Here is a 6,000-nt window from a genome sequence, read left to right as displayed (position 1 = left end):
AGTCATTCAGTGCAGAGCATGAATATAGGAAGACAGAGAGGTGTAAGTTCTGCTATAATTGGTTGGCTTTGATCTCTGAACTCTGCAGGGGGCTGCTTATGATCCATCCCCAGAGAAACCTCCTCAGTGGGCCTCAGACTGATCCAAAATCTCCAGGTTCTCATCGTTTTCCAGAACCAAAGGCAACACACCCGCAGCTCATTCTGATGTCAGGGTTTGACTGATATTTGAAGGTCAGAAACTATTATTTTTTGTCCTAAAGCTCAATAGCTGATATTTTACACCAGTATTTAATTTCTTTCCCGACAAATTGTGGGACTTCCCTGCTGGAACTAAAAAGTAATTTTTTCCCCCTTACTTTGTTTTTCATTTGATTTTTTTCTTGTCTTTACTTTTGGGTTTATGTAAGTAAATATCTAAAAGCAATTTCTCTGACTACGACTGCATGCCAAATTTCAATTATTATCTATGAAATGACCTCCATAGCTGTAGCAGCTTTGGTCTACATCGTTTTAAAATATATGTTTTTTGTTTGTACCAAGCAATAACACATAATTTACGGTGTGTGCCTACAGATATTTGCTTTGCTTGATGCCCTCCAAGAGTTCTCATATTCCAACCAGAGGAAAGTCAACTTTTACGTAAACTTTTGTTTGTTTGTTTGTTTGTAGAAAGAATAATCAATGATATTTACACTTATTGGTGACTGCTACATAATAGGGCTGTGAAGTTTTATTCCAAACTCAAAAGAATAAATGAATTAATTGAATAATTGAACAATTTATTCAAGCATACACTGCTTGAATCAGCTTGACCTCTGTGTGTGCTCTAATGCTGTTTTATTAAACTAAGCCATTAATGTTCTGTTGTTAATAAAAACCCTGGAGGTCCCACTTCAAGGTTTTTAAGGTGATAGCATTGACACTCAACAACAGACTCTAAATGTTTGTATTCTTAAACTACATGCCAGCTAGCCATCTAAAAACACTGTGCCTACTGCAGCTAATTTATCAAAGCTGCTTCATGAACCACCACTCTCTTAGTGTTTTTAGCTCAGCCACAAACATTGGCATTCATATTATCTGCCTCTACAGCTTAAAAAAATGCTTTTCTAGTTTTTAAAAAAATATATAATATATATATTTTCACAATGTGAAAGCGGGGACATATAAGTTATAAGAATGTGGTGTAGCGGTACCTTTCACCTGTTGATAACTACAGCAAAATACAACAAAGTGCCTCACAGAAGCAACACCAGTATGTTAACATTTAGATTACATGTATATCTATTTTATTGTTTTTTTGTATTTAAAGAAGTTGTTAGTATCAGTATATTTAAAATAAACAAAACAAAACAAAAATATCTTTATCATATCAAATTATACAACACCAAAAGTTTGGTACAGGCCACCCCAGTTAACCTGGAAAATGAGACGGCCCACCTGAGCAACAGACCAGCCGCGGAACAGACCATCTGATTGGGGGTTACATTCCCGAGCAGAGCCCCCCCCGCCTCCTCAAGTGGATCAGTCCATGTAATGTCAGAGGTCAAGCGGGAAATAATGAAACGAAATCACGACAGAAAGTTTGAAAATAAAGTCTAAATGACATGGATAAAAGACCAAAAAAAGGTGGAGGGGAGAAAAAGAAAATCTTGAGGCCGATGCTCAGTTTGGAGGATCACTTCCTCGTCCAAAAGGTGCACAAGGTAAGGTTATTTTCATAATTAATTTAGTGTGTTTTGTTTCTCACGTTATGTGACACCATAGCTTGCTGTCAGGCTTCGTTTGTGTTTAATGTCAGATGTTATTTGTGTTTGTGAGCTGTGTATTTTGTTAATGAGCTGTCAGTGCACCTGCACTGAAAACGTTGTTGAATGTTGAATTTACTTATTGTGCTGTGAGTAAATCCTGTTGTGATGCAGGTGAATGTATGTCTTATACAGTTAGCATTAATTTAGTTTAAATCCTTCTTAATTGGTGCCCTGTACACCTGTTGCTTTGCTGTGTAAGTTTGTGCTCCGCCTCAACTCTCTGTGATTGAGTGAGTGAGTTTCCTGAGTGTAAAGTAGACTGCTGCAAAATACAACTGATGTATGTGCACAAATTTTAGCTTGGTTTATTAACCCGGGCTGCCCAGACTGATTTTCAAGCCCCGGGTGTGGCGAAGCAGAGCCAGTGTCGTGCCAGAACCGGAGCTGGGTGAGCAGGAAATATAACTGGGCTTAGCAAAGACATGGAGGAAGTTGCCGACATATGCATGTACAGCTGTCTATATTTACAACAGTGGTATTGCACTCTCAGTGGGGAGCACCAAATTGCAAGAATGCTAATTTCGATTCAGTGTTGCTTTAATTACACAGCAAATAAGGACCCAAACAAACCACATCATATCCATAAAAGTGACCATGGGAGTCACTGAGTGGTCGATATTCTATTCTTCAATGACAAGCTCTAGCTGATGTCACTTCTTCTGTGCTACTCGCTTGTGTTTTGGATTTAGTCCTGCAGGGATTCGTTTGTTGTCTGTGTCCATCCCCTAGAGAGGGTCTGTCATTCATTGCCAAACTGTTTATTTTTTGACCTTTGCATTCGTTGTATCCGTCTGTCCTTTGGTTGGCTTTGTGCACGGAGCCGTGTCCTCGGAGGCGAGGCAAGGAAGATGAGATGAAAGATTCATATGGGCACACAGGGTATGAAAGAGGTAGAGGGAGATCTCCACCAGAGAGAGTTAATTAGGATCTCCCTTTCCCAGGCAATCACTCTGCTCTTGACATTTCATCTTACTTTTTCCAGAACAAATCTCCCTTCGACTGGAGGACACAGGCAGAGAGAGACAGAGGAAGTGCTTGACCTTGGTAGGTGTTGTGATGCATTGCTGGTTTTAGCCCACATCAGTCTGCCTGCCCATGATAACGTTCAACATGAAACAGTGAAATAATCCCACAGCTCTCCAAACAAGCTGTCTCTGAGAGCCTGCCTCCTCTCACCTGAAAGGAAGAGCCCTTTCTTTTTGTACTCCGCTGTGCAAATCCATTATTTTGTTAAATAAGCGCACCTATAAATGCTCCACAGACCTATTTCATGGGCCAACGTTTTCCTGCTGCAAAATTAAAATGGTGAAGCAGAAAAACGCATTCATACGCAAATCAGTCCCGGTGGTGAGGTTAAAAAGAGTGCAGCGATACAATAAAAGAACAAAACAGGCCATCAACGCTTATGTTTTTTTTTTCTTCTGATATCAATAGGAATAGGAAACATAATCATACCTTGGGTAAATTGAAAACCTTGAGTGTCCAATATAAAAGAGATAGATTTGATGATTAAACCATAACAAGAAAAAAGCCATAGTCTGAGAAAGTCAGAGAGAGAGTGTGTGCGTGTGTGTGAGGAGTTAAAATGTGTTTATTGTCCCCATCTCCCTGTCTGTCATTTGAAATTGGAGAAAGCAGACTGTATTATTGGACACCAGTGCCAGTCCCAGCCAATCATCTGGCTCTGTGATAGGTCTGTTTAATGCACACTTTATAGCTGGCAATCCCCTGCCGAGGATTTTTCAGAAAGCTGACAGAGTGGTTATAGGTAACCTGCTCGCAGAGAAAGGGGGAAATTATCGTTCTGAAATGACTTCAACTCAAAGCTCAAGGCGGCAGCACGTCTCAGTCCCCAGAACCTTTTTTGGGCTGAAATAGTTGACTGAATTTCCTCACTTCTCAAAGATTTCATCATGATAGGAACAAAATGGAAAAAAAGAGAGAGACACACAAGTGGGTTTTGTGACAAAACACAAAATAAGGTAGAAATATGGCTAACTGCTGGCTCCGTAACACTGAGACTTTACAATCATTGGTTTTCTGATGTTATGCACATGTTATGTGACACGTTTGGACATTTTTTATTATAGGCTGCCTTACTGTGGTGTTACAGTGTGTGTGTGTGTGTGTGTGTGTGTGTGTGTGTGTGTGTGTTTCACAAATATGTGTCGTACTAATCTCAACATCCGGGTGTACACTACTTAAGATAGTATCCTCTCATTTTACCTCATCTAACAGTGTAGCCGTCTTTGACCGCGGCCACAACCTGATGATTACTGCTGTGAGCCACAGGTCACATGACAAAAGATCTGAGGGGTCATCTAATCAGAAAGGGTGTTCAGCAGCCCTTGGCTGAGGTTGGCCACATTATGGATTCGCTCATTAAAAACCTCTGTATAGGTGAGGGTCAGATGGGTTCTGACAGGTGTCAGTGAGACGAATGACTCCATCGCAAAGGCACACACATACTCGCACACTTCCAACCTGACCACCCAAGGAGGGTAACCGCTGCCAGTGGGAGCTGTAGTCAGGGAAATGAGGGTTGCTAACCTTGCCATGCTTAATTCATAAATCTGCTGCTGTGGCTGCTGATGAAGCCAGCGTTTAGCCGCAGAGTTTTACAACACATTTGTTGTTGTTTTTTGACATAAGCAATAATGATATCAGGAAATAATCATCGTTTCATTTATTTTTTGGTCTGCTTTGTGTATAATTTATCTGTCAGCTTGGGATAAAAGAGCTATGATTTGTATAATATAATCATCCACATTTTTTCTACAGGGTGTTGTCAGATTGATTTTTATTTACATTTTAGTGCATTGTAGCTAAAGGCTATGGCAAAATCAGCTAAAACTGGAGCTTTACAGAGTAGGGTGTGTTAGTCGAACTCTCTCTTTTATTTCCACATTCTGTACACAATTCAGTTCTTCTGTTTACCTTAGCTCAAGGGCTTTAAAGTCACTGAAACCAAGTGTGTGGTGCTGCTCTGAGACCGACTCGGCCTGTTGTGTTTGTTTATTCAGGGTCACACACCTGTCTGTGGCTGGCAGAAACACAATGAAATGTGTTGGACAAGGAAGGTTTGTCAAAATGAGAATGCTTTACTGGGCCACGACGGCCTTTGACACACTCCTAATTTTTTAGAAGTCATTATCAGTGAGTCTAACTCTGAAATCTATTTCTGCACGACTGAGATGCTCATCTTTGGTCGGACATATATTTTGAGTGGGAGAGTAGAGGATGAGTCATTTCTAAATCAAGAACATTACTGTGATAATCAGGGACTTAACGTCATACCATATTTCATTATTGTAGGGCACTGAGGCCTATGAATGATCATGCGAGGGGGCAGCTCCAATAAAAAAAGAAAAGGAATATTGAACTACTGAGAAAGGTAAAGGAGTTATTCCAGCAAGATAAGATGACTTTAGAGAGAGAACAGGAAGAAGATAAGGGGATATGACTCAGTGGGAAGAGAGGATTTGATGTTTTGCAGGAGTTAATAACCAGGTCGTTTAAAGCAAAGAAAGCATTTCAGCACTGTTGGAAAGAAGAGAATATCATTTTCAAAGTACAAGTTAAAGTAATGATTGTTTCACCAACACAATTAAAATGATTTTGGTGTAAAATCCCTCAATGAAAGATCCCATTCTTTTTGTTGCCGCTTTCTCACCATTTATTTAGTCTCCAGATTTAGCCATTCTTTCATCACTGCACAATGGACTATTTTCATCCATAAAGCTCAGATCTTGATAGAAGTATCAAACGTTTGTCCAGAGACATTTCAAACAGTCCCAATCTTTAAAGGGACAAATTATTGTTATCAGCTCGCCTGCAATTAATTAGGATGTCATTTGTAGCGAAATGAACTCAAAGAGAAAAAACTGACACGTTATATAAACTAGCTAATTGTCTGAGATAATTCTTGCCATAGTGCGTGTATGTTTTTCTGCTCTCGCTGCTTCTTTCTTCTTCTTTTTTTTTGCCTTCCCCACGGCAGTTAACGTGTCCATCAACAGCCATGCGCTGTGGCGGAGTGCCCTCAAGCGAAACGCTCTACCCCTGTCTGCTCGCTATTGTAAGCTCATGCATTAGAGTTTACTGTTCCCTCTGTTCATATAAATCTCACCGAGTCTCAGTGAAGAGTCTGATGGCTTGGCAGCTGTTTGTTTTGTTTTGTCAGCAGA

General features: G+C 40.2%; 1 long non-coding RNA gene across 1 annotated transcript in view; it reads left to right on the top strand.

Annotated features, from left to right (window-relative positions):
- Positions 1–1,522: 1,522 nt before the first annotated feature.
- The window catches only part of LOC109138399 (uncharacterized), a 90,973-nt gene continuing 86,495 nt past the window's right edge, over positions 1,523–6,000 (top strand). Inside the window, exons 1-2 of the long non-coding RNA XR_003462785.1 lie at positions 1,523–1,708; positions 2,796–2,857. This is a non-coding gene — a long non-coding RNA (uncharacterized LOC109138399). The remainder of the gene's footprint in view (positions 1,709–2,795; positions 2,858–6,000) is intronic.

Source organism: Larimichthys crocea, chromosome VIII, assembly GCF_000972845.2.
Source record: "Larimichthys crocea isolate SSNF chromosome VIII, L_crocea_2.0, whole genome shotgun sequence".
Classification (NCBI taxonomy): domain Eukaryota; kingdom Metazoa; phylum Chordata; class Actinopteri; family Sciaenidae; genus Larimichthys; species Larimichthys crocea.
The sequence above is the reverse complement of the archived record's forward strand: the minus strand, read 5'-3'. Positions and strand labels throughout refer to the sequence as shown.